Source organism: Gopherus evgoodei, unplaced genomic scaffold, assembly GCF_007399415.2.
Source record: "Gopherus evgoodei ecotype Sinaloan lineage unplaced genomic scaffold, rGopEvg1_v1.p scaffold_72_arrow_ctg1, whole genome shotgun sequence".
In the NCBI taxonomy this organism is placed as follows: domain Eukaryota; kingdom Metazoa; phylum Chordata; order Testudines; family Testudinidae; genus Gopherus; species Gopherus evgoodei.
Window position 1 is genome coordinate 7086 of NW_022060093.1, and position 6242 is coordinate 13327.

Sequence of the window (6242 nt, forward strand, 5' to 3'; positions counted from 1 at the left end):
GTTAAGCTAAGGCAAAGTTAGCATATCTATATTGTGACCTTTTACTAAGAAAGCAAAGTTGACCTGTATCTTGTTACTTAAATAGATAAGTACTCACGCCTGTCTAAGACCTTTACTTAGACCAATCGACAATGGAGAATGGCATAGGGTTTTTTTTCAGTATTATACCCACAGACTTAACAGGTACACCACAAGGGAACTTATGTGCATATGTACATGTCATCAACATGCACAAACATACTAGCCTGTGAAGTAAGCGTACCCTAACGTTTTGTGGGTGAGGAATGAAATTTGGACATAGGAGGAAGGATTTCCGGTGCTTGTGCCCTATAAAAGAGGTAACCCACCTCACTAGAGCACTTCACTCTATCATTCTGACTTACTTCCTCCACTCTCTCTCTATGTACTAGCAGTAGGCTGTACTTGTTCTTAAACTTTAAGTTTCAAGGGAACTAGGCTAAGCTCCGTTTCCGTAAGTTTTTATTCTTTGTTTATTAGGTTTTGATTTTAAGTTTAACTTAGTCAAGTAAACCCTAAGTAACACTAGCTTTTTCTAAGCACTGCATCTTTCACTCAAGAATTGAGAAACCTGAACTGCAAGGCTGGTTCTGTGTCTCTTACCACCAGGTTATCAAGGAAGGGTGTGAATACATTAACCAAAACTTTGTTGCATATAATGCCCTATGTATCTTTTGAATAGCAGTAATGCAACTGTAACTTTGTAACTCAATTAAATTAAATAAAATGTAAGCTAATAAATTAAATTTTCATCATATTATCCAAATTAATATTATTAGTACACCCTAAATCAGGCTAGATGGGACAGAGAGTTGGAGTGCAGGGGGATGAGGGCACTGGCCCTGGGGGTGCAGGCTCTAGGGTGGGGTTAGAATGAGAGGTTCAGGGTGCAGTAGAGGGCACAGGGTTAGGGCAGAGAATTGGGCTGTCAGGGCTCTGGAACGAGACCAGGAAAAACAGAATTGAGGTGAAGGAGGGAGATCAGGCTAGAGCAGAAAGTGGTGGGGGAAAGAGAAGTTTGAGCTGTAGGTGGGAAGAAAAAACTCCACCCCCCCCCCCTTATCAGGGCATCTAAGAACTAGGTGAGAGACATCTCTCCCCCACTGCAATAGCAACTCCAGTGGGCCTGGGCTGAGGGGAGAACTCCTCTCCCCAGCAGCTCCAGCTGGTTTGGGCTACAGACATCCTGCCTCCACAGATCTGGTGTTCTTGGGCTGGGACACGGGAGGGGCTGCTCTCCTCTCCATTTGGGACATGGCGGGATGAGAGATGTGACAGAGCTTTACGGGAAATCATTATTTGTGTGATTCATGTGCCAGTCCTAGTCTCTACTGACCCAAACAAGCCGTTTATCCTGCATGCTGATGCCAGTTTGGAGGGTTTGGGATCAGTCCCGTACCAGGAAGTGGAAGGCAAATGTAAATCTGTAGCCTTTGCCAGCTGAGGACTGTCTGATAGCGAAACTTGCTATCCCATCCACCAGCTGCAGTTCTTGGGCTTGAAATGGGCCATCACTGAGAACTTTGGAGACTACTTGTGTGGTGCTCAGTTTCAGGTATGGACAGAGAACAATCCACTGACTTATGTGTTAACAAGGGCTAAGCTGGATGCTGCAGGGCAGAGATGGGTGGCTACTTTTGCTAGCTGTGACTTCAGCATTCAATACCAATGATTTGGTATAATAGGGAGTGTGATTTACCAGGACCATCAATTCTTGGCTGTGGGGAGGATGTAAGCAGGGTCAGAATGAACTCTACCCTGACATCTGTTGGTGATGTGTTGTAAAAGTCTTTTGTTGCTGATGTGCATGGTCACACCCACCCCGCATTGCATGATGGGGGTGCTTGTCCAAATGGTCATTTCGGCTGCTGTGAGATCCCCAATCTCTTTCTTATTAGGGCAGGAGTAATAAAGTGTAGTTATCCTGGTGATATGAATCAAGGACAGTAGAACGGTCCTTAGCAGTTCATGCTTTTGGGAGTCACCCGAACCTACATATATCTCATTAGGCAAGGGACATGGGTTCCAAAGCATAGTGAATTAAGAAAGATTGAAAATGAATATTTAAATTTAGTATTATGGTTCTTTTTTGAATTTTCTAGTTGCAGATTTTATGGCTTTTTTTCTTTTGTAGTTTAAAAATGAAGCTCTTTGTAATTGTATTACAAATTCAGTTCTATACTATAGACTTAAGATCACTAATAGTTAAGTGTAAATTTTAGATGTACTTCAAGTGGGGGGTTCTGATTTCACTTACACACTGAAAGTTGTAAGCAACTTCACAGTTAAGTAAAGTGCTCTTTTCCACTCTGACTGCAAGGAAATTTTGCAGGTTGGACTCAGGGACTGCAGCTGGGGGAAGAGGACTGTTGTGGCACATGCCCCATCTCTGCAACCAACATTTGCTACCTCACTCCATAATGCCACACACAGAGCAACCTTTTACCTCTCAGAACCAGAATATATCACAGAAGAGATCTAATGGCATAAGCTTAAGGTGAGGGACTGCAGCACTAACAGCAATTTTAAGAGATTCAAAAATGTCTCTGTCTTTACACACCAGGAACAGCAGGAAGGAAATCAGTTAGAACAAACACAGACAGCTAAACACCCATTCTTATCTCCCACATGCTTTTGGCATTTGGAACCCATACCCCTTAATGGTGAGTACTTTTCAGGTGAGGGTGAAGCTGAAGGCTTAACTGAAAACAGTTTAAGAAGTGCTCCCGTCTCTGGCACTCAGCTATCCAGCTCCCAATGGGGTCCAAACCCCAAATAGATCCCTTTTACCCTGTAGAAGCTGTAAAATCCTGTGACCAGGGCAGCTGCCTAGCAGACTGCGCATCTGCCTGCCAGCGCTAGAGCACATAAGGTGCTAATCCAGAGAGTGGTGGCTGGGTGGCAGTAGCCATGAAGAGTCAGCAGAGTGGTGCAGCAAAAGTGTGCTGGGCCCATAACCCAGATATTAATGGATCAAAGCCATCCTCTGATATATGTGTGCTTGCTTCTTTTGCCTCAGGGCCTTCTAGCAAGGCAGTGACCAGCAGAGCACCAAGAGCCTAGGCCATGAGGCTACCTGGACTGAAGGCAAGAGGCAGGCCTGGGTATGGCGAGGGCCTCCTCTCCTGGAATGAGGCTGCAGTGCTTCCTGGTCCCCTTTTCCCACCCACACTGGCAGGCAGCGTGTGCTGCGGGAGAAAAGGAAGGAGGCTCTCCAGACACCAGGCAGTGCTGTGTGTGTGGCTGTCAGGGGAAAGAGCCTAGGCTCCTGACTCAACCTGCCATTGACTCACGTGGCTCTGCGTACCGTCAGCCAGGGCAGGCCAGGCTGCGGACGTGACTCAGGCATGAGCAGCATGGCCGCGCTTTCCTGACAAGGCGTGAGGCAGGCCAAGAGCTTTGCACGGCCTACAGGGAAGTGGGAGGGAGGCGTCTTTGAGCCAGCGTGTCTCGTCTGCTTCTCCCTTGCCACTTGGGCGGAGGCGGGGAGAGAGCGAAATGTTCCAGGCTGAAAGTTTTTGTACTCGGCCTTGAGGATTAAGCCTGAGCCTCTGGAACAGCTGCTGGGAGATGGGTTTCTGAATGGCATCCAGCCCGGTCTTCGGGCCACTAGCTGAAAGCGCTGAGGCCAAGACAGCAAAATGGGACCTTTGAGGCTCCCCGCAGGCAGGGCCGGCTTTAGGAAGTGCGGGGCCCAATTCGAACATATTCGGCGGGACCCCGGCAGGGATAACTAAAAAAAAAAAACGTTAAAAAAAGCCTTTCATTTCTTAGCAGCTGGTTCCCTGTAAAAAGTTCTGATTTTAGGGATGTGCCACAGTATGTATTTTTTGTACCAATAGGGTTACCATACATCCGTATTTTTAAAAATTCCTCCCAGATGGTCTATTTAAGAACCAAGAAGCTGGACATGTCCAGGAAAATACGGATGTATGTTAACCCTACCTAAAGTTCTTTTTTAAAAAGATGGGCCTGAACTAGAAATGAGCTCCGTTTCACATGTGTGGGTCCCCGCCACTCCCTGGGGGTGTGCTAGGGTGACCAGATGTCCCGATTTTATAGGGACAGTCCCGATTTGGGGGTCTTTTTCTTATATAGGATCCTATTACTCCCCACCCTGTTCCAATTTTTCACACTTGCTGTCTGGTCACCCTAGGGTGTGCACATGTGTGGGTCACAGCTGTTCACTGGCCCTCTCATTGCAGCAGGTGTGCAGGATTACTGCCCTGGGAACTGCAGGGCACCAGTGGACATGGGGCTGGCTGGAGGCAGGGCAGGGGCTGACTGGAGGTAGGGTCTGGCTGCAAGCAGGGCAAGGCGTGCGGGGCTGGCTGCAGACAGGACAGGGGGTGCAGGACTGGCTGCAAATGGGCTGGCTGCAGGCAGGGCAGGGTGTGTGGGACTGGCTGCTGACAGGGGCTGGCAGCAGGCAGGGGGATGTGGGAAGAAGTGGGCTGGTTGGCTTCAGGCAGGGCCTCAGGGGAGTGCGCAGGGGTTGGCAGGCCTGGAGACAGAGGAGTGTGGGACTGGCTGGCTTCAGGCAGGGGGGTGCGGCAGGGGTTGACTGGAGACAGGCACGGGGTGCAGGGCTGGTGCAGGCAGGGCAGGGGGTGCAGCAGGGGCTGGCTGTGGGCAGGGGTGCAGGTACAAGGGGTACAGCCTACCCTGTATGGTAAGTGCCCCCTCCTCCTCCTCCACCAAGGTAGCAGCAGCAGCCCAGGGCTCGAGGGCTATTTAAAGGGCCCGGGGCTCCCCTGCTTCCACCGCCCCAGCCCTTTGAATAGCCGCGGGAGCCCTGAGGAAGCGGCAGGGCTCCGGGGGCTATTTAAAGGACCAGGGTGGCAGAGGCAGCTGGAGAACCCTGCTACCCCAAGGCTCTGGGGGCTATTTAAAGGGCTGGGGCGGTAGAAGCAAGGGGAGCCCCAGACTTTTTAAATAGCCCCCAAGGCTCCAGCAGTGGGGCTCTGGTGGCAATTTAAACAGCCTGAGGCTCCAGTCCCTGCTGGGAGCCCCAGGCCCTTTAAATTGCCCCCTGGGGAAGCTGGGCCACCCTGGTACAGTGCACCAGCAGGGCTTGGGTGCAGGGCCCAATTCAGGGGAATTGGTTGAATTGGCCTGAAGCCGGCCCTGCCCGCAGGCCTCAGGAAAGCAAAGAAGTAGCACAGGCTTATCACTGTCCCTGGGTGGGCTTGAACCACCATCCTTTCAGTTAAGAGCCAAACGTGCTGACCCATTGCACCACAGAGACACAGACAGGCCAGGCTGTATGGAGCACAACAGTCAGGAATCAGCTCAGGGTCCGGTCTAGCACATGCATGCAGTGGTTGGACAAGTAACAGCAAGGAACTGGACTGGTGCGGAGTGAAAGATCTGTGGGAAGGAACCAAAAATAGTACTGGGGCTGCAGTACAGGGCTTGCATACACTTTCTTTGGCCTGTTTTGCTGGAAGAGTTAGCAGGGCAAGCTTGTTAGTCACAGGTCAGGGGGTGAGTTTATGCAAATTCTGGACTCTGGGACCACAGCTGGGGTGGTACATGCACCCTCTCTGCAACCAACCTTTGTTACTTCACTCCATAACAGCACACACAGAGCAACCTTTTACCTTTCAGCACCAAAATATACTGTAGAAGAAATCTAATGGCATAAGTTTAAGATGAGGAACTTCAGTACTAACAACAATTCTAAGATATTTAAAAATGCTTCTGTCTTTAGACACCAGACAAAACATCAATCAAACAAACATCTATTCCTACTTCCCACACACTTGGGGGGGGGGGGTTGGAACCCATACCCCTTAATGATGAGTCCTTTCCAGGCGAGGGGCAAGCTCTCAGGCCTCAAATGCCAGGTACAGTTACTCTCTCCTTGATCCAAAATAAACAGGAAAATACACTTGATTACTCCTGCCCCAATAACAAAGAGACTGGGGATCCCACAGCAGCTGAAATGACCATTTGGACAAGCACTCCCCTCATGCAATCTGGGGTGGGTGTAACCATGCAAATGACATCAGCCCCAAAAGGCCTTTACAACAGATCACCAACAGATGGCAGGGTAGAGTTCATACCGACCCTGCTTAAACTAGATTGTGGCAAAGATTAAAAAACACTGAATGTTAAAACTCACCAAACGCGGGTGAATCCATTCTCATTGTCGTACCCGCTTCTTAAACTCCACGCCTGAACGTAGCCCTCACATGGACAACATACCCTCCTAACTCAGT

The 6242-nt window shown here is 49.6% G+C and overlaps 1 non-coding gene across 1 annotated transcript; it reads right to left on the reverse strand.

The window, feature by feature from the left end:
- Positions 1–5192: 5192 nt before the first annotated feature.
- On the reverse strand, positions 5193–5266 carry TRNAK-CUU. The gene has a single exon. It is a non-coding gene; the product is annotated as a tRNA-Lys (tRNA).
- Between the last annotated feature and the right edge of the window lie 976 nt (positions 5267–6242).